The following is a 26,150-nucleotide window of genomic DNA, read 5'->3' as shown; positions in this document are numbered from 1 at the left end:
AACATCATATAATTTATAAAAAGAAAATTAATAGGAGTACATTTTCTTTACTAACTACCAAACGACCCCTTTAGCTCTTTTTTCTGGTAAATTGCTTCTTGGTAATTTTTCATAAGCTTTGTTTTTTTTAATCGATTTTATCGAAAATAATCTTTTTACTTTTTAACACAAAAGTTATAAGGTCTGTGTGCACATTATTGTCCTTCAACTTCACATATAAAACTATACTGAATATATTATTGTGTTAATGCTTCATAAGTTAGCTATATGCTTCGTTTGAAAGCAGAATAAATACGATTTTGTCAAAGCTTTATCTTAAATAGCCAATCTTCTAATGTTTGTGGTCTTTTATCATTAAAAAAATTAGCACATTGATTTGCCTCTTTCGTGTCCGTCTCCATTTTTAATCCCATAGCTTTTGTTGTTGGTTGAAGCATCACATCTCATTAGTTTTTTTTTTTCCGATTAAAAAAGCCTTGTCTCGTGGAGCAACAATTTACAACTCATGAATCATGATGTTAGACATTAATTTTCATTAGGATCGACAAAAAGAAAATTTCAAAATTATTAAACAAGACTTAGGTGGAGAGAAAAATAATAATTTGTAGCTTAATTATGATCACAATTATGAGTGTGATCATTCAATCATTCTACATAAATTTAAGCTCAAATTAGTTAGGCATGCTTTCCATCCATTTTACTCTATTAAAGTGAATCCCATACTATGTTATATTATATGTTTTTATAACAATATTTTACGATAGCAATCAAAAGATATTGAGATAAATATGTATTAATACCTTCACAAATCACATCATTGTTATAAAGCTACTGGTACACAAAATGCTGCAGAGTATTACTATGACAGAGTGCTCGATCGGACCGGTTATAACACAATGTTAATTTTTTAAAACGACGACTATTGTACTTTTGTACAACACTATAGTTAAATTCAAGATTTATATTTTATGGTCCTTACAACGACTTCAAGTTAATATAATAATAGTTGGATTCACAATTAAATATTTAGTGAAATTCTTAACATATATACAAAAGTTATTGAGTTCACGTGAACCAACAGACGTGACATGTCTCATTTACTTTTGTCTCTTTTGCAGTATGATAATTGTTCATGAGTGCTGGTCCTACTAAATTTTCTTCTTCTTCTTCTTCTTGGGGTGGGTTGAGGGGGGGAGTGGGGGGGGGGGCATACAATCATGCGTATGGACATGGTGACAATGGGTTTTTTAAGTGGAGCCAATATTGGGCTTGATTATATGAAAACAGCCCAATGCAATCAGATCTTTCTAATATTGGGCTGGATTATATTGACAAGCCCAACACAATATGATCTTAACCCCGTCAAATGGGCTTGCAAAATACTCCATTAGAAATGGGCTTGGAAATATTCACTACGTTGTACCTCGTCTAAAATGGTTCGACTAATTTNGGGGGGTACCATACAATCATGCGTATGGACATGGTGACAATGGGTTTTGTAAGTGGAACCAATATTGGGCTTGATTATATGAAAACAGCCCAATGCAATCAGATCTTTCCAATATTGGGCTGGATTATATTGACACAAGCCCAACACGATAAGATCTTAACCCCGTCAAATGGGCTTGCAAAATGCTCCATTAGAAATGGGCTTGGAAATATTTACTACGTTGTACCTCGTCTAAAATGGTTCGACTAATTTTGTGTTAAGAATTTCACTAAATCGCGACTCGAAGTGGTGAATAGAGTGACAAATATTGTATGTCAATTGCCTTTCAACTATACATATTTATTAATGTGGAAATTATTTTATATTTATTTCAATCATCTATATATATATACAAATAATTATTATTATTCTTTTAGCAAATATAGTAACTATTTATTACTATTATTTTCAACATATTTATTCCAAACACATGAGTAATTATTTATTTAAAAGTTACTTTCACTCCACCTAAAAAAAATAAAATTTTCAAACATGTGATATTTATCAACTATTTTTTATGAGTTAATTCATAGGGTCTCGAGTTAATTTGTCATTAAGTGAGAGTGGAAGACATTTGCAAAATATTTGGTTGGTGATACTTTAATTAATTGATACTATATGCCATTTTAATCCCAATCACTAACAGAGAGCCTATTAATTAATTGGCTCACATGTCAGCTAATAAATATAATAATGAGATGAGATGAGATCTTAGATCTAACATTTAACTTTTCTTTATATATAAAACATCTTTTTGGTACTCCATGCTTGTTTTGTTTATTTATTTTTTATTGAACATCCACTTCCTCCCTTTTTAATTCCTAGCAAAATGATGTTTCAACTTTCAACAACCAATTTTTTTTTATGAATATCTAAGTGTATGGGTTGTTCGGTAAAGATTAAAAAGAACGAGAAAAATAATTATTCTGATAAAAATAGAAAAAATAAGTTTAAATAATATTTTATTTTTCTTCATTCTTTAACACACTCATTCTACGTCCACTCCCACAACCTCCAATACCATCTTCCTGCACGGCGGGATTAACAAGTTTATTAGAATTTATCCCTAAATTACACCCCCAACTCTTATGGTGTTTTCTTCAATTATGTATAAATATTTTTGAGATGATATATTTTTTCATTTATTAATTATTGTTTTTAAAGATCTCATTATTTTATATCATGAGATGAAATCACATGGCCAAACGCCTACTTAGTATTAGACTTAACATTTTTCATATCGTATTTTAAACTTATAAATGTTAAGTAAGTCTTTCGTTAAGCAGTCAATTAGGTCAAGAATTCGCTTGGGAACCAACAATGTTTCTCGAGTATCAACCATATTTAGGGTTTATGGTCGGACTGTGAAAAGAGGGGAGTTTGATTTTTAAATTAAAGTTGAAAGTGAAGTTTGTTTGATTTTGAGTTTGGATGCTTCTGGAAATTGAGTTAATTTGGATAATTCCAATCATATAGAAAAAAATGTGTAATTTAATTCTTCATTGACAAGTAGAATTACTGGAATTGGACTTCCATTAAAGAAATAATTTTTTTTTCCTTTGACAAATTTACGTGGAGATTTTACCTTATTAAGTGCTTTTCGTTTATTTTAATTATTTTTTATCAAAAATGATTTATGTTTAATTTTATAATTTAAAAAGTATTTTTGAATTTTTATTGAGTGAAATTCCTATCAAAATGATGATCCTAACAACCAAAACATTTTTTATGAATACATAGGTGCATTGACTGTCCTATAAAGATTTAATAAAAAAAGTGATCACTCTGATAAAAGTAAAAAAAAAAAAAAACAAGTTTTATAGGTAATATTTTAATTTTTTTCCGTCCTTCAACGTATTCATTAAACACACCCACAACCTCCAATAGTATCATCCCTAAATTACACTCCCATCTATCAGGATATTTGCCTAAATCATATATAAATATTTTTTATTTATTTATCAAATACATTTTTTTAAATAACTTATTTTTAATTAAAACATTTTTTTTCCATACCAAATACATCATTTTTTTTCTATACCAAATACAACAATTTTTTCCTACACCAATTTTTAATTAAAACATTTTTTCTATTACCAAATACATCATTTTTTTCTATAAATAGTCCACTTTTTCTTGTGTCCATCTTTTTTTCTTTTAAAAGGATAAAAAGTTACTTTTTTTCTATACACATTAGTAAAATGTTAAAGGTGAAAAGGTTCATTAATTTCTCGAAAAAGAAGACATTTTAAAAAATTACATCATTGTTATTAGCTTTGCTGTTTGTATAGTGCAATTCTTAAATTAAACTTAGAGGTACGAATTTGGTCCCAAATATTATTATTTTAACTTATAGTTATACAAATGAAATCTGCTTTAAAGAAATTTTATAAGTAAGTAGTTATTTTTTACCTTTTTCATTCAAATTCATATTTCTGCTGTTTTGATTAGTTGAGCATTATGTAATTGCATACCAGCTCATATAGAAATATATAAGCAATTTTATAAAGAAAAAATATCTTTAAAATGTAGTTGTTAATGCGCAATAAACATCCTAAAACTATAAATTATCACGTGCACAAATATACTAAAATTTATATCTTATAAAAAGATATATTTTCATATATGTAATAATTATAAAGAAATGTAGTCCCCCCCTCCCCATTTTTTTTATAACCAAGCATAGACTGGTTGGAAGTCATAGGGCGAAGGATTACGTACAAGAGCTAAGAAAATACCAGTATCTTTCATTAACCAGGTGCAATAGCCATTTTGGAACATCTTAAGATTTCCGCAATTGCCACCCCATGGTTTAAAGACATCAAAATTTTGATGTTTTTTACCCCATAAAAAACTACAGTGAAAAAGAGTAGTCATAGCGAAATTTATATGGAATGAGAAATCAAATTGTTCACCTGATTTTAGTATACGAACTCCAAGATCATCATCTTTAGATTGACAATGAACTTTGAGTAAAGGTGTATATTGAGGGAGATCACTCACAAAATGTTCGGTAAATTTTGGATTTAAAGTGAAAGCATTTGTTATTTGCATAATGTTAATGAGTGATAAAATAAGTAATGGAAGTAGAATCTTTGAGTAAGGATAATAAGCCATTTTGAGAGACATAATGTTTCATGAATGCAAATGAAAATTGGTTTGTTCTATTTATAAGAAATATTATATCATAATGATTTGAATAATATTGAAGGGTGTTTGACTTTTCAATTATTTTTAAAGAAAGTGTAATGTAATACTATCTAGTAAAATTATTTGAATTTGACTGTCATTAAAGAAGGGATTTTTTTCTTGATAAATTTATGTGGATATTCTACGTTAATATCAAGTGCTTTTCATTTTTATTTTCTAAATTTTTATGAAAAATAATTTATGTTTGACTAATCAATTTAAAAAGTACTTAAAAGATAATTAACATTGGGCCAAAAACTTTCAACAAGTGCTTATGTAAATACTCAAAAATATTTTTCATTTTTGGGAAGAAAATAATTTTGGAAGGATTTAGTACCCTAGTTATCTCTTAAAGAGGTCTTTTGAGAAATTATTTCACTTCAAAGAAAACTTTTACATGAGCACATAGTTATATTTTGGGAATAATATTCGATTTGGAGTAAGAGTTAAGATAACTCAAATACCATAATCTACGCCGCCATCTTATATAGGATCATATCGCAAGATGGGCGACTCTTCACCAGCCTTAAGAAGGCTTTTTAGTGGATCCATCAGTAAAGTTAGCTAGGTTCTATAATCTGGTAAGGTATAAGGCGACTCTAGCAACGTGGGTAAGACGTTGTATCATCACAAGGCTTATAGTGATAGTTGTCGGTTAGAGAAACTCACTAGTAAAGTAAAAGTGTGTATATATATATTTATTTATTTTCCAGTGCAATTCAATATTTGTTATTATTGCATTTTATTTGTGAAGCTAAAATTATTTTATCTCATGTTTATACTTTACTCCAATTGAGTTCTATTTAAGTCTTTCCGTTCAGTTATTATTTGACTCGATCATATTACATACTCATACATTTTAGTTCTCTTCATTCTTCAAAACACTTATTCTACATTCTCTCTCACGACTCACAACCTCCAGTACCACCTTCCTGCATGGCGGGATTAACAAGTTTATTAAATCCATCCCTAAACTACACCCTCTATCTCTTATGGTATTTTCTTGAATTGTGTATAAATATTTTTGAGATATTATATTTTTTCATTTACTATTTTTTTTTTTAAAGATCTCATTAATTATATTATGAGATGAAATCACATGGCCAAATACCTACTTAGTATTAGATTTAAACATTTTTCATTCACTGTTTTAAACTTATAAATGTTGAGTAAGTTTTCCGATAAGCAGTCAGTCAGACCAAGAATTCGCTTGGGAACCAATCTCGAGTACCAATCACATTCAAGGTATATGCTCGGGATGTGAAAGGGGCGAGTTTGATTTTTAGATCAAAGTTATGAAGTGAAGTTTGTTTGATTTTGAGTTTGGATGCTTCTGGAAATTGAGTTAATTTGGATAATTCCAATCATAAAGAAAAAGATGTTTAATCTAATGCTTCCTTGACAAGTAAAATTACTGGAATTTGACTTTCATTAAAGAAATAATTTGCTTTTTCTTTGACAAATTTATGTGGAGATTTTACCTTATTAAGTGATCTTTGTTTATTTTAATTTTTTTTTAATCATAAACGATTTATGTTTAATTTTATAATTTTAAAAGTTTTTTTTAATTTTTATTAAACATAGATACCTTCTCCCTTTTAATTTCCTATCAAAATGATGTTCCAAATAATCAAAACAATTTTTTTTTTTTGAATACATAGGCGTATTGGCTATTCTATAAAAAATTAATAAAATAAAAAGTGATCACTCTGATAAGAGTAGAAAAAATATAAGTTTTATAATTAATATTTTAATTTTTTTCGTCCTTCAACATACTCATCGTACACACTCCCACAACCTCCAATACCATCATCCATTACACTCCCATCTCTCATGATAATTTGCCTAAATCATATATAAATATTTTTTACTTATTTATCAAATACATTTTTTTAAAAATCAGTAAAACATTTTTTTCTATACCAAATACATCAATTACAGAGGGCTCTTTTAGGATGTTATAGTCCACTTTTTCTTGTGTCCATAATTTTTTTTTTAAAAAAAAGGGTAAAATGTTACTTTTTTTTCTATACACATGACATTAGTAACATGTTAAAGGTGATAAGGTTCATTAATTTCTGGAAAAAGAAGACATTTTTAAAATTACATCATTGTTATTAGCTTTGCTGTTTGTATAGTGCAATTCTTAAACTTAGAAGTAAGAATTTGGTCCCAAATATTATTATTATAATATAACGTATAGCTTATAACAAATCAAATTTGGTTTAAAGCAATTTTCAAAGTAAGAAGTTATTTTTTACCTTTTTTTATTCAAATTCATATTTCCGTTTTGATTAGTTGAGCATTGTGTATTTGCAGACCAACTCATATTAAAGCATATAAGCAATTTTATAAAGAAAAAATATCTTTAGAATGTAGTTGTTCATGTGCAATAAACACCGTAAAATTATAAATTACCACATGCATAAATATACTAAAATTTATGTCTTTTATATAAAGATATTTCCATATATGTAATAATTATAAAGAAATGTAATGCACCCCTTGTTTTTTTATATAACCTAGGCAAATTCGTGGTCTTCGGGCGAAGGATTCGTACAAGAGCTAAGTAAATATCATAATCCTCCATCAACTATGTGCAATAGCCATTTTGAAACATCTTAAGATTTCCGCAATAGCCATCCCATGGTTTAAAGACATCAAAATTATTATGTTTTTTACCCCACAAAAAAACTACAGTGAAAAAGAGTAGTCATAGGTAAATTCTCATTCAAATCAAATTGGTCACCTGGTTTTAGTATACGAACTCCAAGATCATCATCTTTAGATTGACCATGAACTTTGAGTAAAGGTGTATATTGAGGGAGGTTACTCACAAAACGAAGGGTAAATTTTGGATTTAAAGTAAAAACATTTGTTATTTGCATAATGTTGATGAGTGATACAATAAAGGAAAAATTACATAACTACACAATCTTTCTTTCCATATTCTCTAAAATTCCCTACCATTTTAAAATATTACAAAAATCCCTATTTTTCTCTTCTTCTCTCCTTTTCTAGATACATAACTCACAATCCTCTAATCCAGCGATTTTTTTCCTATGTTCACATCTGAGATCACTCCCACAGATCAGTAGTTGCCTTCATCATTCTATTTTTGAATTTCAAATCTATTCTTTCTTCAGTTCATCGATTTCAAGTTCCTAAAGAGGTAGATCTGTTTCTTCATCAAATTTTTTTCTTTCCAGTTCTTTAATTATCATTTTAAAAAAAAATTGTTAGCTTTTTTCATCCACAATTTTCTGATACATAAAGATTTTAATGATGAAAAATTTCTTGAAAAATAAATATAAACAACGAAACAACTCATTAATCATGAAGAATTTGATAGCCAAAAAGTCGAAAAAGGATGCATGCTCGAGTTCTAAATCTACTGTTGAAAAAACACCCAAAGAGGGAGGAGGGGGGGGGGGAGAGAAGTTGAATCTGTCGTTACACGGCCATCACTATCAAACTTGCAAATTTTCAGTGTATCTCATTTATTTTGATTCTTAAATTAGACGTTGTTAGTGTTATCACTATTTCGATACATCACAACTATAGTAACCATTGTTTTATGCAATGTATCTTGTTCACATTTAAGATATTGATACATAATCCCTATGTTGTTCAATTTGAGTAGTGTTTATCCTACTCAATACAAGTGTACCTGATACATACTACTTAATGTATCATTTATATGTATCAAGTTCTACAATGTATCTTTAATCCTATTCAAATTTAAAAGGCTATACAAACAACATCAAATCAGTTGTGTGTTACGTATCTACAATCTTTAATGTTTGTTCAGTCTTATACAATTTAGAAGGCTATGTATATGTATGTATTATCCAAAAAAAATCTTGATACATTAATCATAATGTTCTATAATTAGAGCAGTATATATCAGTTCCAATAATAGGTATATGATATATAACAGTAATAATGTTGACTATTTTATTATGTATCAAATTATATTATTTATGTAACAACAAACTAACACATAGCGGGACAATTTTGTGACCATCTTATAACATGTACCAGATACATTACAATAACCAATGATACAACTATTCACAAAAAATCGACTACACAACATCTTGAGATCACAAATCAAAAAACCGACTATACAACATCTCTCCAGCACTTTTGTGTCTTGTAGCAATGTATACTAGATACATTGTAAATTCCCGCTCATGTCTCTTCACCTCCAAGTACAGACTAACGAAGAAGATATTCATGATGTATCTTCTCAAAACTTTTGATAATTTTGAGGATCTTCGATGAACTGGGAGAAGAGATATTCATGATGTATCAACTCAATTTTTCAATGATTTAAATTGAAACTAAAAAGATTTTTGAAAAAATTAGAGAAGAAATTTGAAATTTGATTTTTTTTAAAAAAAATTGTTATGCTTTGGGAGAGATTGATTAGCAGTGAAAACAACCTAATTGCTTGATTTATGGATTTGATATTTAATTTTATATTTCTTTTCCTTTTTAAGCGCAACAGAAAATATTTTGTTTTCTTTTTTAGAACAACAGAAGGATTCTTCTGGTATCAAATTAATGTATCCAAATGGTGAATTATGTATTCAGTAAGTACAAATTTTATGAGATTATTGTAATTAGAAAAAGATAAATATAATTACTCTTTACACTATGTGATTTATGTAAGTTATATATTAAAAATAAATAATGGATGTAAATTTTTTGAGCAAGGATAATAAGCCGTATTGAGAGGCATAATGTTTCATGAATGCAAATGAAAATTGGTTTGCTCTATTTATAAGAAATATTATATCATAAATTATTTGAATAATATTGAAGTTTGTTTGACTTTTCAATTATTTTTAAAAAAATTGTAATCTAATGCTATCTTCATTAGTAAAATTATTTGAATTTGACTTTGTCATTAAAGAAGTAATTTTTTTTCTTGATAAATTTATGTGGATATTCTACGTTAATACTAATTGCTTTTCATTTTCATTTTCTAAATTATTATGTAAATTTATTTATGTTTGACTAATTAATTGAAAAGGTACTTATAAGATAATTAACATTGGATCAAAACTTTTAATAAGTATTTACTCAAAAATATTTTTCATTTTTAGGGAAGAAATAGTTTTTTAGCTTTAGAAAAACAGCTTCCATTACTTTTCAAAAACACATATTTTCTTCTAAAAAGTTAGTCGAACATTCCACTTTTTAAACATAAACATTTTTTTAAATCTAAAAAAAGAAAAGAAAAAACACATTTGACCAAATATGAAATTTTATGATTACATCCTTATCATTAGCTTTGCTGTACGAATTTGGTCCCCAAATATTATTGTTATAACTTATAGCTTATAACAAAACAAATTTGCTTTAAAGCAATTTTAAAATTAAGAAGTTCTTTTTTGCCTTTTTGATTCAAATTCATATTTCTGTTTTGATTAGTTGAGCATTATGTAATGGCATATCAGCTCATATAAAAATAGATGAGCAATTTTATAAAGAAAAAATATCCTTAAATAAAGTCATCTGTATGCAAAAAAACTTCGTAAAACTATAAATTACCGCGTCCACAAATATACAAAAAAAATTACAAGGAAATATAATGCATTTCTTCATTATTTTTTTATAACCACGAATGGAGAAATTTGAAGTCACCAGGTGAAGGATTAGGACCAAGAGCAAAGTAAATACCAGAATCCTTCATCAACCATGTGCAATAGCCATTCTGAAAAAGCTTAATACTTCCGCAATAGCCATGCCATCGTTTAAAGACATCAAAGTTATTATGCTTTGGACCCCAGAAAAAACCACAATGATAAAGAGTAGTTTCAGGTAAATTCATATGAAATGAAAAATCAAAATGATCACCCGGTTTTAGTATACGATCTCCAATATCATCATCTCTAGATTGACAATGAACTTTGAGTAAATCCGTATTTGGAGGAAGGCCACTCACAAAACGAAGGGTATAATTTGGATGTAAAGTAAAAGCATTTATTATTTGCATAATATTAATGATTGATAAAATAAATAATGGAAGTAGAATTTTTGAGCAAGGGTAATAAGCCATTTTGAGAGACAAAGTGTTTCATGAATGAGAATGAATTGGTTAGCTTCTATTTATAAGATGAACTTTGAGTAAATTCGTATTTGGAGGAAGGCCACTCATAAAACGAAGGGTATATTTTGGATGTAAAGTAAAAATATTTATTATTTGCATAATATTAATGATTGATAAAATAAATAATGAATGTAGAATTTTTGAGAAGGATAATAAGCCATTTTGAGAGACATAGTGTGTAACAATCCAAAAAATTTTAAGCTAAGGCCCGAATTATTCTTAATTTGCATATAAGATCTTATCAGGTTATTCTTAAATTTCTCATATATATATGTAAAGGTAAATTCTTTAGTGTGGAAATGATTTTGGATATCAATTAAGGTCGCTAGAATCCCCTAGCACAAAGTAGAGTTGAAAGTTTCCTTATCGATTAAATTTTGAAGATTCTATTTGGGTTAACTTCAAACGACCATATATCTTAGAATATAAAGAGTTATATGGACCATAATCTATCAAATTAATGGTATTTGAATCTACTTTCCAACGCCACCAATTTCGCGTCAATCCAATTTTTGAGTAAAAAGTTATGACCATTTTAGTAACTGGTGTAGTGCAATTCCGTTTTAGACACGGTAAAATTCTAAATAAGGTAATTTTCTACTCCTTATACCACTAGGAAAACCTTAAAAACAGATTTCTTAACTCCTATAAAGCCCTAAACAATCATATTTCCATCTTTTAATCCATCATTCTCTTCTCTCTCAAACCCTAAGGCAAAACCCTAAGGAAAAATTAAAGTAGAAGACTCCAATATTAAAGATTTTTTCCATCTTTTTCAAGATTCTTCTTCAAGACAAGTTTTTCTCCAAGAATTTCATTCTTTCCAACTCAAATTCCTCCATACAATTATGAATCACTAATAAAAATCATAATTCTTGGTCGTAGAGATTTCAAGAAACTAATTAAAGAATCTCAAGAAAAGCTTTCTTGATGGTTCTCTTTCAAGTTAGGATTTCAGGGCTTCTAACCAAGTTCTTTTTCAAGATTCTTCAAGAACCTTGTTCTTCCAGGTATGTAAGGCTATCAAAGTATTGGACTAGTTCGTCCTCACGCCCTACATATACTTTCAAATCAGTAAAAGAGAAATCTAGGATTCTACCCCTAGATTTGAGTATTCTTGAGATAAGTTGATTTTGAGTTCTTGAAATCTTGATTCTTTTGAAGTTTTATTCCTAAGTATTGAGTTTTTATATTTGTATTGAGATCCTTTAGTTGATTTGTTCATGTCTATAATTCATCATGAACCCTATTTTAAATTATAAATCTTGAGAAGTTTTTCAAAGCCAACACGTAAGTTTTAAACTAAGTTTTTGAGGAAGTAAAGACAGTTTTGAGAAAAAGGTTAAAGGTTCTATTTCATAAATAATACTTAAAGAGTTTCTAATGTTATTTTATTCATATACATACATATACATATGTACCTATGTTAATTATTTGACTTGAAAGATAAGTTCATAAGTGCATGTTTTCAAGAAGGTAAACACATTTCATGTTTTGAAAAGTTTTTCAAGTAATGTAAGAAGTTCATTCTTGTAATGGGTGAATTGAGCACAAAGTTATATTAATTATTTTGGGAGTAGTATCGAGCATCGAGTTGGGTTAGAGTTTTTTATGATTCGAAAGTCCCACAAACTATGTAGCCAACGTAGGATATGATAGCATTGATTCTTCATGTGACTCCTCACTGACTCTGAGAAGGCCAATTAGATGGATACATAGTCATGATATCATCCATACCCCTAACAAGGTATAAAATAGTCTCTTGCAACTCGGCGGGACGTTGTATCATTGCTAGACTCATGGTAATGGTTGTCGGTTAGAGAAACTCCCCACAAGTAAAGTATATTATTTTCATGTTGCTTTCATGATATATTTTATTGTAAACCTTAAATGATTTTCACTTCATGTTCAATATTGATTCAGTTGAGTTGCTTTTAGTCATTCAATTCAGTTATTTATTTACTCAGCTATATTACATGCTCGTACATTCCATGTACTGATGTCATTCGACCTGCATCCTTTTATGATGTAGATATAGGTGTTCATGATTATCAACATGCACTTCGTTGAGATCACTCTACACTCCAGTTAGCTTTGGTGAGCCTCCTTGTATTCTAGAGGACTTCACAGTTACTTTCCAGTCAGTAGTTTTGAGGTGTCGTGGGTCTTGTCCCGGCATCCTTCCTTAATAATAGAAGCTTCATAGATAGACAATTTTGGAAGGTCTTTCAGTTTCAGATATTTTATTTAAAACTTATGTTTCATTCTAAGTATATTCAACAAAGTTTTAAGATTCAATAAACTGTTTTTAAACGTTTCTTTCAATTTGATGCGTATGTATGCTTGAGTTAGTCTTCCGCTTGTAGTCAGCCAGGATGAGGGTTCGCTTGAAGGCCAACGATGGTTCTTGAGTGCTGGCCACGTCCAGGGTGTAGACTCGGATCGTGACATAATGTTTCATGAATGTGAATGAAATTGGTCAGCTTCTATTTTTTTTTATCATATGAATTTGAGTTTGGACATTTTTAGAAATTGGGTTAATTTGGATTCCTTCCTATCACAACGAAAAATATGTATAATTTATCTTGACCAGTAAATAACTTGAATTTGATTTTGTCATTAAAAAAAGATCTGTTTTTATTGTCAATTTTTTGTAGATATTCTAATTTTTTTTATATGTGCAAAATTCATGAAAAATAATTATTTTTTTCTCATGTTTTACCTTTTATATTAATTACTGATTTTCTAAATTATTTTTTAAGACGTAATACTAAACTTCAACTAATATGAACATGGTGCTAAATATTCATATTAATCATTATTTTAAACTGCTTGTTGGAAGGAGTTTGGCATTACATTTCAAAGGTCTTTGATTTAAATTTTATGTGATATATCGATTGGATACATTAAAACATATAAGCGATTTTATAAAGAACAAATATCTTTAAAATGTAGTTGTTCATGTGCAATAAGCACCGTAAAATTTTAAATTACTACATGCATAAATATACTAAAATTTATGTCTTATATATAAAGATATTTCCATATATGTAATAATTATAAAGAAATGTAATGCACCCCTTCCTTTTATTATAACCAGCAAATTCGAAGTCATCGGGCGAAGAATTACGTATGAGAGTTATGTAAATACTAGAATTCTCCATCAACGATGTGGAATAGCCATTCTGGAACATCTTAAGATTTCCGCAATAGCCATTTCATAGTTTAAAGAAATCAAAATTATTATGATTTTTACCCCACAAAAAACTACAGTGAAAAAGAGTAGTTATAGGTAAATTCACATGGAATGAGAAATCAAATTGGTCACATGGTTTTAGTATACGAACTCCAAGATCATCTTTAGATTGACAACAAACTTTGAGTAAAGATATATATTAAGGGAGGTCACTCACAAAACGAAGGGTCAATTTTGGATTAAAGTAAAAGCATTTGTTATTTGTATAATGTTGATGAGTGATAAAATAAGTAATGGAAGTAGAATTTTTGAGCCATTTTGAGAGGCATAATGTTTCACAAATGCAAGTGAAAATTGGTTTGCTCTATTTATAAGAAATATTATATCATAAATGATTTGAATAATGTTGAAGTTTGTTTGACTTTTCAATTATTTTTAAAAAAAAATGGTAATCTAATGCTATCTTCACTAGTAGAATTATTTGAATTTGACTTTGTCATTAAAGAAGTAATTCTTTTTCTTGATAAATTTATGTGGATATTCTACGTTAATATTAAGTGCTTTTCATTTTCATTTTCTAAATTTTTATGAAAGCTAATTTATGTTTGACTAATTAATTGAAAAGGCACTTACAATATAATTAACATTGGACCAAAACTATTAATAAGTATTTACTCAAAAATATTATTCATTTTTAGGGAAGAAATAATTTTTTAGCTTCAGAAAAATAGCTTCCACTAATTTTCAAAAACACATATTTTCGCCTAAAAAGTTAGTCGAACATTCCACTTTTTATACATAAACATTTTTTAAAATCTACAAAAAGAAAAGAAAAAACACATTTGACCAAATATGAGATTTAATAATTATAACAAAACAAATTCGCTTTAAAGCAATTTTAAAAGTAAGAAGTTATTTTTTGCCTTTTTGATTCAAAATCATATTTCTGTTTTGATTAGTTGAGCATTATGTAATGGCATATCAGCTCATATAAAAATATATGATCGATTTTATAAAGAAAAAATATCCTTAAAATGTAGTCATTTATATGCGATAAAACTTAGTAAAACTATAAATTACCGCGTCCACAAATATACTCAAAATTACGTCTTATATAGAAAGATATTTCCATATATGTAATTATTACAAAGAAATGTAATGCATTTCTTCATTTTTTTTTATAACCACGAATGGAGAAATTTGAAGTCACCAGGTGAAGGATTAGGATCAAGAGCGAAATAAATACCAGAATCCTTCATCAACCATGTGCAATAGCCATTTTGGAAAAGCTTAGTACTTCCGCAATAGCTATGCCATCGTTTAAAGACATCAAAACTGTTATGCTTTGGACCCCAGAAAAAACCACAATGATAACGAGTAGTTTCAGGTAAATTCATATGAAATGAAAAATCAAATTGGTCACCCGGTCTTAGTGTACGAACTCCAATATCATCATCTCTAGATTGACAATGAACTTTGAGTAAATCTGTATTTGGAGGAAGGCCACTCACAAAACGAAGAGTATATTTTGGATGCAAAGTGAAAGCATTTATTATTTGCATAATATTTATGATTGATAAAATAAATAATGGAAGTAAAATTTTTGAGCAAGGGTAATAAGCCATTTTGAGAGATGTAGTGTTTTATGAATGTAAATGAAATTGGTCAGCTTCTATTTATAAGATGAATATGAGTTTGAGCTCTGTATAATTTGATGCTATCTTGACCAGTAAAATAACTTGAATTTGATTTGGTCATTAAAGAAAAGATTATTCTTTTTGTAGATATTCTATTTCAATAAGTGCAAAATTCACGAAATTATTATGTTTGACTAATTGTGAGATAATTGATCTTTGACCAAAGCTTTTAACAAGTGTTTATATAATTACTTAAAAATACTTTTCATTTTTGGGAAAAAACCCATTTCTTCTATTGAATATAGCTAATTAATATATTTTTATATTGGTTAAAGATGATAAATTTATATCATTAATGTTAACGCTAAGTTCATTGACTTGGAGAAAACAAAACATGTGGCGTTATTTAATTGAATAATTTTTCATCTTCTTAATGTTTATTTAACACATGTTAAAAATATTTATATTGAGTTAAAGTTTTTGTGTTTAAACCATACATAGAAAATGAAGTTAAAGAATTAAAATTAAACAAGATTGAATTAAAGTGTCAAAATGAGTTAAATGAGTTTTGTGTGTGTTTGGCCATAATAATAATGATAATATATACAACACCAAAAGCCATGTTTTAATCCATCTCTTGTTTCACTTAAATGTCTACTATTCAAAAATAAATCTTCACTTTTATTTGTCATTTTAAATAAATTATGAAAAGATAATTATTTTTTCTCATGTTTTACCTTTTACATTAACTACTACTTTCTAAATTATTTTTTAAAATATAATATTAAACATCAATTAATATGAATATTGTGTGAAATACTCATATCAATTATTATTTTCTTAAAACGGGCAAAATTCAAATTAAAATAGACAAATTAAAATGAAGAGAGAAAGCATTCCCTCTATTTTAAAATTCTTTTATTTTTGTTATCGATATGCACAAGTATGCTACTAGAAATTACCTCTTATAGATATTTCCATGTAATTATTACTACCATTACTATCTATGAAGAAGAAATAAGTACACAACTGAACATTAATATGTGTGCTTCAGTTGTGTTTTTATCCTCATTGTTGGATGGAGTTTGATATTACATTTTAAAGGTCTTCGATATAAACTTTACGTGATATATCAATTGGATACATCACTTTATGAATGTATCATGACATATGTAATATATTAGAACGTTGAGTGATGTATTAGAAATTGAGAAGTGATATATCAAAATATTGATGGATGTATTCAAAATCGAAATACGATGTATTGAAACGTTTTAGAATATATTCGGATTCCACCAAATTTAAAAATTTATTCTAATTTGAAGAAAAATAAAATAAAAATATGATATAATTTCATAACATTATGAAATTTGGGTAAATTTTCCTATGTTGTTGACATATTTCCTATGCCCTCATTTATTGCTCAATCATTATTTTTTCATTACTACTAATGTACATTTAATTTATAAAAAATTTCATTAGTAGCAATGTACATTTAATTTATAGTACTTCCACTCTTCCTTTTTTTAAAATTATTTATACAGGTGATTTTTCTAATTCAAATGTGTTTGGTAATTCATTTATTTTTTTATTTTTTAAAATTTGTTTTGCATGTGAAAATGACATAAAGAATACTATAAATTACAATAATTAATAGCTTAATATTTTTTTTTATCTAATAAGAGGCAACAAACACAAAACTTTTAAAATTACCTTATGCATTTGAAAATTACATAAAAGTATTATAAGTTACAATAATTATTAACTTAATATATATATATATATATATATATATATATATATATATATATATATATATATTAACATATGGAATAACATATATTACTTGAGAATTACGTTAAAGGTATTATAAATCACAATAATTAACAACTGAAAATATTTTTATATCATATAAGAAAGTTGATTGACTCTTCTCATTTCATCTAGGCCACATATATTAAAACAGAAGGAGTAACATAAGAGTACTATAAAAACGTAACAAATCTTGTTGATTCTCTAAATTTCGTCTACGTCATATAAATTGAGACAAAAAAAGTAACATATATTGGGCTTGTGCTGACACGAGCTCCTATATCTAGTAATTACATATAAATGTAATACATCTCTTCCTTTTTTATAACCAAGGACAGAGAAATTTGAAGTCATTAGGTGAAGGATTAGGACCAAGAGCTAAGAAAATACTAGAATCCTTCATTAACCATGTGCAATAGCCATTTTGAAAAGGCTTAACACTTCCGCAAAAGCTACGCCATGGTGTAAAGACATCAAAATTTTGATGCTTTAAACCCCATAAAAAGCTACAATGAAAAAGAGTACTTCCAAAGAAATTCACATGAAATGAGAAATCAAATTACTCACCCGGTTTTAGTATACGAATTCCAAGATCATCATCTTTAAATTGACAATGAACTTTGACTAACTGTGTATGTTAAGGGAGGCCACTCACAAAATGAAGGGTATATTTTGGATTTAAAGTAATAGCATTTGTAATTTGTATAACATTGACGAGTGATAAAATAAATAATGTAAGTAGAATTTTTGAGCAACGGCAATACGCCTCTTTGAGAGTCATAGTGTTTCATGAATGTGGATGAAATTGGTCCGCTCTATTTATGAAATGATATGACAATGGTTTGAACAATATTGAAGTTTGTTTGACATTTTTTTGTGTTAATTTGGATCCTTCCATCATAAAAGAAAAAGATGTATAATTTGATGCTATCTTGACAAGTAAATAACTTGAATTTTATTTGTCATTAAAGAAAAGATTTTATTTTTCTTGACAAATTTTGTGAATATTCTATTTTAATAAGTGCTTTTCATTTTATTTTTTTTACGAGAAATGATTTGTGTTTGATTAATTTTGAGATAATTAATCTTTGACCAAGGCTTTTAATTATGTATTTACTTAAAAAAATACATTTCATTCTTGGGAAACAAATTATTTCATATTTTGAATATAGCTAATTAATTTATATTCTTATACTATTGTTTAAAGATGATAATTGATATAATTAATGTAAAAGTTGAGTTTATTGACTTGGAGAAAATAAAACATGTGGCGTTATTTAATTAAATATTTTTTATCTTTTTAATATTTGTCTAACACACGCTGAATATTTATATTGAATTAAATTGTTTATGTTTAATTGGTAGAGTAATTTCCCTCAATAGTCACCCAAGTTTGGAAAATTACCTTGAAATATCACTTATGTTTGTTTTAGGACCACAATATCATCCAATTTTACCTCTTTTCCTCAAAATATACTTACACAAAAAAAATTTTATCTCTCTCCTAATAGGATGCCATGTCACATTATTCCTTTTTCATTATTAACATTTGTTTAAAAAAAAATTAGACAACCCATATTACCTAGTAAAAAAAAATTACATAGCCCAAAAATTTCTACCTTAATTCTAGGGGATTAGGCAGCAAATCCAAATATGAGCTCCTCCGATTCTTCAAGAAAATATGTGGCTTCCTCCGATTTTTCAAGCGAGATAATGTTTTTATATGGACACTAATGGGCAATGGCACCTTTTTGTTGAGTCCGGAGCCAAAAGTGTAACTTTTTTTCTTTAAAAAACAAAAACGGCACATCAAAAAAAAAAATTTAACCAAAAGGGAAAAATCGCTCCTGACGGAGCGATTTTGTTCTGACAAAAATTGACGCCACTCCGCTAAAAGAAATAAAAATCTCTACCGATTTTCTCAAAAAAATATTTTTTCTTTAAAATCGCTGCTATAACAGCATTTTTATATTAAAAAAATTAAAAGAAAAATCACTGCTATTGCAGCGATTTTGTTTAAGAAATTAAAAAAAAAAAGTGCTGAATTGTTTAAGAAATTAGTATTTAAAAAAAAAAAAAATCCTACCCTTGCAGAGAATTTAATAAAAATTAAAAAAATAAAAATAAAACTGAAGCTAACGATTTTCATAAAAAGCTTTTTTTTTAAAAAAATCTTTACCCTTTTAGCAATTTAAATGAAAATTTTAAAAAAAAATTAAAACTGAAAATCGTTGCTTCGGCATCGATTTTTTCTTTAAAAAACTTATTATTTTTTTTAAATGGCAGCCGCCGGAAATTTATGTAATTTAAAACTTGTTCTTTATGTTTTTTTTTAATTCCTTAACAAAAAATCACTACTATAGCAGCGATTTCACTTTTTTATTTTATTTATTTTATTTTTATAAAAACGCTGCTATAGCAACGATTTTAAAGAAATAATAATTTATTTATTTTTTGAGAAAATTGCTGCCAAATACAGCGATTTTTATTTCTTTTAACGGAATGACGTCAATTTTTGTCAGAAGAAAATCGATCCGTCAGGAGGGATTTTGCCCTTTTGGTTAATTTTTTTTTTGATGTGCCCTTTTTGTTTTTTGAAGGAAAAAAATGACCCTTTTAGCTTCGGACTCCCTTTTTGTTGATAATTTAATTCATTAGAGTAATAAGGTAACCATATTGTCAAACTACAAAGGATATAATGTTTATAAAGAATTTTAAAAAATGTTAATAATAAAAAAGGAATTAAAAAAATGTTAATAATTAAAAAGGAATAATGTGACATGGCATCCTATTAGAAGAGAGATAATATTTTTTTTTTGTATCAAGTATATTTTGAGAAAAAGAAGTAAAGTTGTGTGATATTGTGGTTCTAAAACAAACATGAGTGATATTTCTAGGTAATTTTCCAAACATGGGTGACTATCCATGGAAATTACTCTTAATTGGTACATGCAAAATAGAGTAAAGAGTTAAAATGAAATAAGACTGAGTTGAAGTGTAATAATGAAATTTATTGACAAGTTTAAGAGGTTGTGTATGTGTTTGACCATAACTATAATATATACAAAAGTAAAATCAAGTTTTGAACTATATGTGTTTGATTGTGTGCTGTAAATATGTTGCATTTTATATCTTTATGAATGTACTTTTTTATTGTTACCAATCATTATTTTAAATGTTAAATGTTGCATCTTTCTTATGGGGCCCATCCCTTAATGTTGCTAAGAGCTTTACGTATACAAATTTTGTTAGATTCTCCGATTTTTGTACATGTCACATAAATTGAAGCCAAAAAAAAAAAAGGACAAATTACTTAAGTACACAACATTACTTTACTTATTCTCAATATTTCTCTATTCTTTTACTAAAATACAAAAATCCCTTATTTTCTCCCAATTTAACTTAACCGGATACTTTATTAGTTTAAGTATCTGCCCGTTATTAATTAAAGTATCCGCACTGCTATATTATGCATCCGCCCGTTATTAATTAAAATATCCGTGCCACCAACTTAATAATTTAAGTATCCGCCATTTATTAATTAAAGTATCCGCGCTGCTATATTATGTATCCGAAAGACACTAAAAAAGGGATTTTTGGTAATTAATGAAAGAGTAGGGATATGAAGTAATTTCTTTCTTATACTATGTGATTTGCCTAATTTTTACAAAAAAAATTGCACACGTCACATAAATTAAAATGAAAAAATAATATATATTAGGCCCGTATTGATACAAGATCCTATATCTGGTAATAATATTGAAATGTAATACATCCCTTCTTTTTTTATAACCATGGATAGAGAAATTTAAAGTCACCAGGTGAAGGATTAGAACCAAGAGCTAAGTAAATACCAGAATCCTTCATCAACCATGTGCAATAACCATTCTCGAAAGGCTTAACACTGCTACAAAAGCTATGCCATGGTTTAAAGACATCAAAATTATTATGCTTTAAACCCCATAAAAAGCTACAATGATAAAGAGTACTTCCAACAAAATTCATATGGAATGAGAACTCAAATTGGTCACCCGGGTTTAATATACGATTTCCAATATCATCATCTTTTGATTGACAATGAACTTGGACTAAATGTGTATACTGAGGAAGGTCACTCACAAAACGAAGGGTATATTTTGGATTTAAAGTGATAGCATTTGTTATTTGCATAACATTGATGAGTGATAAAATAAATAATGAAAGTAGAATTTTTGAGTAAGAGTTATAAGCCATTTTGAGAGACATAATGTTTCGTGAATGCAAATGAAAAATGGGTTGCTCTATTTATAAGATGATATCATAATGATTTGAACAATATTGAAGTTTGTTTGACTTTGAATTTTGATATTTTTGGAAATTGAGTTAATTTGGATATTTCCAATTATTATTTTTAAAAGTGTAATTAAGCTACCTTGACTAGTAAAATTATTTGAATTTGACTTTATCATCAAAAAAGGAATATTTTTCTTGATAAATTTCTGTGGAAATTTTATTTTAATACCAACTTCTTTTATTTTCATTTTTTTAAAATTTTATGAGAAATAATTTATGTTTCACTGATCATTTTTAAAAGTACTATCGAAGAAGGAAAATTTTTCTTGATAAATTTTTAAAAAGTGTCATTTTTATTTTTTTTATGAGAAATAATTTATAATTGACTAATCATGTTAAAAAGTACTTATGAGATGATTAGACCAAAGCTTTTAACAAATGCTTATGTATTTGCTCAAAAATAGTTTCTATTTTAGGAAAAAAAAAAATTAGCTTCAGACAAATAGCTTTCCCTACTTTTCAAAAACACATATTTTCTTCTAAAAATTAGCCAAACATCTCACTTTTTTAAATATAAACATCTTTAAAAGTTTACAAAATGAAAAGAAAAAATGTCTTTGATCTCACAAAAAATTGAACAAATATGCTATAATAATAAAGGAATAAGAAATTACTTTTTACTTATTTGACCAAATATGCTATCTTTAAATAAATGAATTTTGAAATAGATGTAGACCTCACAACATAGTCATTTTTGAAATTGATAAAGTGTTTTTTATTCGCTTTTATTTATTCATTTTATATTTGAAAAGACTTTAAAAATTAATAACTAATACAAATATGTTATCACAATAATCATATTAATTGATATTTAATATTACATCTATAGTAAAATATAATTTTTTAATATATTAAAAATAAAATAAAGAATTAAAATAATAAACGAGTAAAAATAAATTAGGACTATTCACATGCAAGTAGTACTCTATACATTTTTTAAAAACTGAAATAATTTAACTATGTTTGTAATCCTTAACTTTTGAAAAAATATTTTTCTTTTCATTTATAACAGCTAAACAAAAAAAATCACGAAAAAATGATTTGTGTTTAACTAATTTTGAGATAATTAATCTTTGACCAAAGCTTTTAATAAGTACAATGTATTTGCATAGAATACTTTTCATTTTTGGGAAAAATATTATTTCTTATATTGAATATAGCTAATTAATTTATATTCTTATATTGCTTAGGATGATAATTGATATCATTAATGTAAACGTTGAGTTCATGTATCTGGAGAACAAAATATGTGGTGTTGTTTAATTGAATATTTTTTATCTTTTTAATGTTTATCTAACATACGTTGAATAATTCTAATGAGTCAAATTTTTCGTATTTAAATGGTATATGAAAAATAGAGTAAAAGAGTTAAAATGGAATAAGATTAAAAACAAGATTGAGTTGAATGATTTAATTGATATAAACATGTAAGTTGTGTGATTATTATTGATATAAAAATAAGTTTAATGATTTTGCTAGATAAAAAGTTGAGTGATCTTCTGAGATATGAGCTCTAACAATAATATATCTTTTCGACTAAGGGCAATATAGTCTTTCATGTTTGATTGTGTGCTTTAAATATGTTGCATTTTTTAATTGTTGGACTAAAATACCAATCATTATTTTAATGCTAAATGTTGCTAATAGCTTTCCTGTGCCCTCATTTACTGTTCAATCTTTATTTTATTTTTAATTAGTAGCAGTGTACATTTTATTTATATTATACTTCCACTCTTCCCTTTTAAAGATTATTTATACAAGTGATTTTCTAATTCAGATGAGTTTGGTAATTCATTTTGCCTATGAAAATTACATAAAAAAATACTATAAACTACATTAACTAATAGCTTAATATTTTTATGATCTATCTAATAAGAGGCAACAAGCACAGAACTCTTAAAAGTACCTTTTGCATTTGAAAATTACATAAAAGCAACTTAAAATATTTAAAGTATATAAAGACCACATGAAAATAAACAAATGGAATACCATATTTACTTGAAAATTACGTAAAATGTACTATAAATCACAATAATTAACAACTGAAAATATTTTAAAATCATGTAAGAAATTTGGTTGATTCCTCTAATTCCATCTGAGCCGCATAAATTAAAACAAAATGAGTAACATATATTATTTGAAAATAAAGTAAAAGTACTATTAAATGTATACAGATCTTGTTGATTCTCCAATTTTCGTACACATCACATAAGTTAAAAGAGAAAAAGTAATATATATTAGGCTTGTGCCGACACAAGATCCTATATTTAGTAATTATATAGAAATGTAATACATCCCTTTCTTTTTTATAACCAAGGATAGAGAAGTTTGAAGTCACCAGGTGAAGGATTAGAACCAAGAGCGAAGTAAATACCAGAATCTGCCATTAACCATATGCAATAGCCATTCTGGAAAAGCTTTTCACTTCCACAAAAGCTATCATTTGGTCTAAAGACATCAAAATTTTGATGCTTTAAACCCCATAAAAAGCTACAATGATAAAGAGTAGTTCCAAAGAAATTCATATGAAATGAAAACTCAAAATTGTCACCCTGTTCTAGTATCCGATCTCCAAGATCATCGTCTTTAGATTGACAATGAATTTTGACTGAATTTGTATTTTGAGGGAGACCACTCACAAAACGAAGGGTATATTCTGGATTTAAAGTGAAAGCCTTTGTTATTTGCATAACGTTGATGAGTGATAAAATAAATAATGAAAGTAAAATTTTTGAGTAAGAGTTATAAGCCATTTTGATAGACATAATGTTTCATGAATGCAAACGAAAATTGGTTTGCTCTATTTATAAGATGATATCATAATGATTCGAACAATATTGAAGTTTGTTTGATTTTGAGTTTCGATATTTTTGGAAATTGAGTTAATTTGGATCTTTCTAATTATTTTTTAAAAAAACAGTGTAAGCTTCCTTGACTAGTAAAATCATTTGAATTTGAATTTGACATCAAAGAATGAATATTTTTCTTGATAAATTATGTGGAGACTCTAGTCCCTACTATAATATTAAGTGCTTTTTTATTCTTTTTTTATTTAATATAATCATTTTTAAAAAAATTATAAAAGGAAAAGAAACAATGTCTTTGATATCACAAAAAATTGACCAAATATGCTATAATAATAAATTATTCTTTCTTTATTTGAGATTGTATTTAGGGTACTTATATATAGAGAGGGAGTGTCTATAAGACTTCAAAACTACCTTCAAATAAATAAATTATGAAATAGATGAAGACTTCACAACGTAATCATTTTGAAATTGATAAAGTGTTTTTTATTCACTTTTATTTATTCATTTTATATTTTGAACCCGTCTTTAAAAAATAATAATTCATATAAATATTTTATCACAATATTCATATTAATTAATGTTTAATATTACATCTTTAACAAAATTTAATTTTTAATATGTTAAAAATAATAAATAAAAATATTTTTAAAATAATAAATAAGTAAAAATAAATCAGTACTATTCACATGCAGGTAATACTCTAATATACATTTAAGCTTATCATATTCAGCAATTAATTATGGAATAGCACTTTCCACGTCATTGCCACCTTACCATGATTCAGCACACCTATAAATGAGTTAGATAAATATGCATTCATATGAATTTAATACATTTCTCATTTTATCGTTATGTTTAAATGCATCCTTATAATACACTCCCTCTGTCCCTTTTTGTTTATTACTTTTTATATGTTCCGTTTTTCTTGTTATTTTTGACAAATTAAGAAATTACTTATTACATCTTCAATTTAATTGGAGAGTTAATATTTTTGAAAAAGATAGAAATAAGTAAATTAATTTTGAAATTTTATCATTAATAGGGATAAAATGATAAACTCACTATATCAATTACTATTTTTTTTATTTGATCTTGTATTGATATTAAATTTCAAAGTCTTAAAACAAAGATGGATAAAATATATTTTTTAATCTTATGATCTTAAATATGTCAAATGAAAAAGTAAAATTAAAGAATTTTCAAAAAATAAATATATTTTTAAAGAACAAACTAAAGAAGAGTAAGATAAATATGTTTAAACGTAATAATAATAATAATAATAATAATAATAATAATAATAATAATAATAATAAAACTAAATAAGTACTAAATTATTTCTATAACTAGACAATGAATTATTTTAGAAATCTATAAGAAGTAACATAGTAATATCCAACAGCATGGATATCTTTTAAAAATGAGTTAAATGATTAAAAATATATTTAAATTATCTCATTTTATTGAGATTATATTTGAAATTACTAAGAGCTCGTTTGGTTTGAAGAAAAGTTATGATATAATAAGTTATGTTAGAGTAAGTTATGATGAGATTAGTTAAGTTGAG

Source organism: Solanum stenotomum, chromosome 3, assembly GCF_019186545.1.
Source record: "Solanum stenotomum isolate F172 chromosome 3, ASM1918654v1, whole genome shotgun sequence".
NCBI lineage: Eukaryota > Viridiplantae > Streptophyta > Magnoliopsida > Solanales > Solanaceae > Solanum > Solanum stenotomum.
This window is presented reverse-complemented; position numbering follows the sequence as displayed.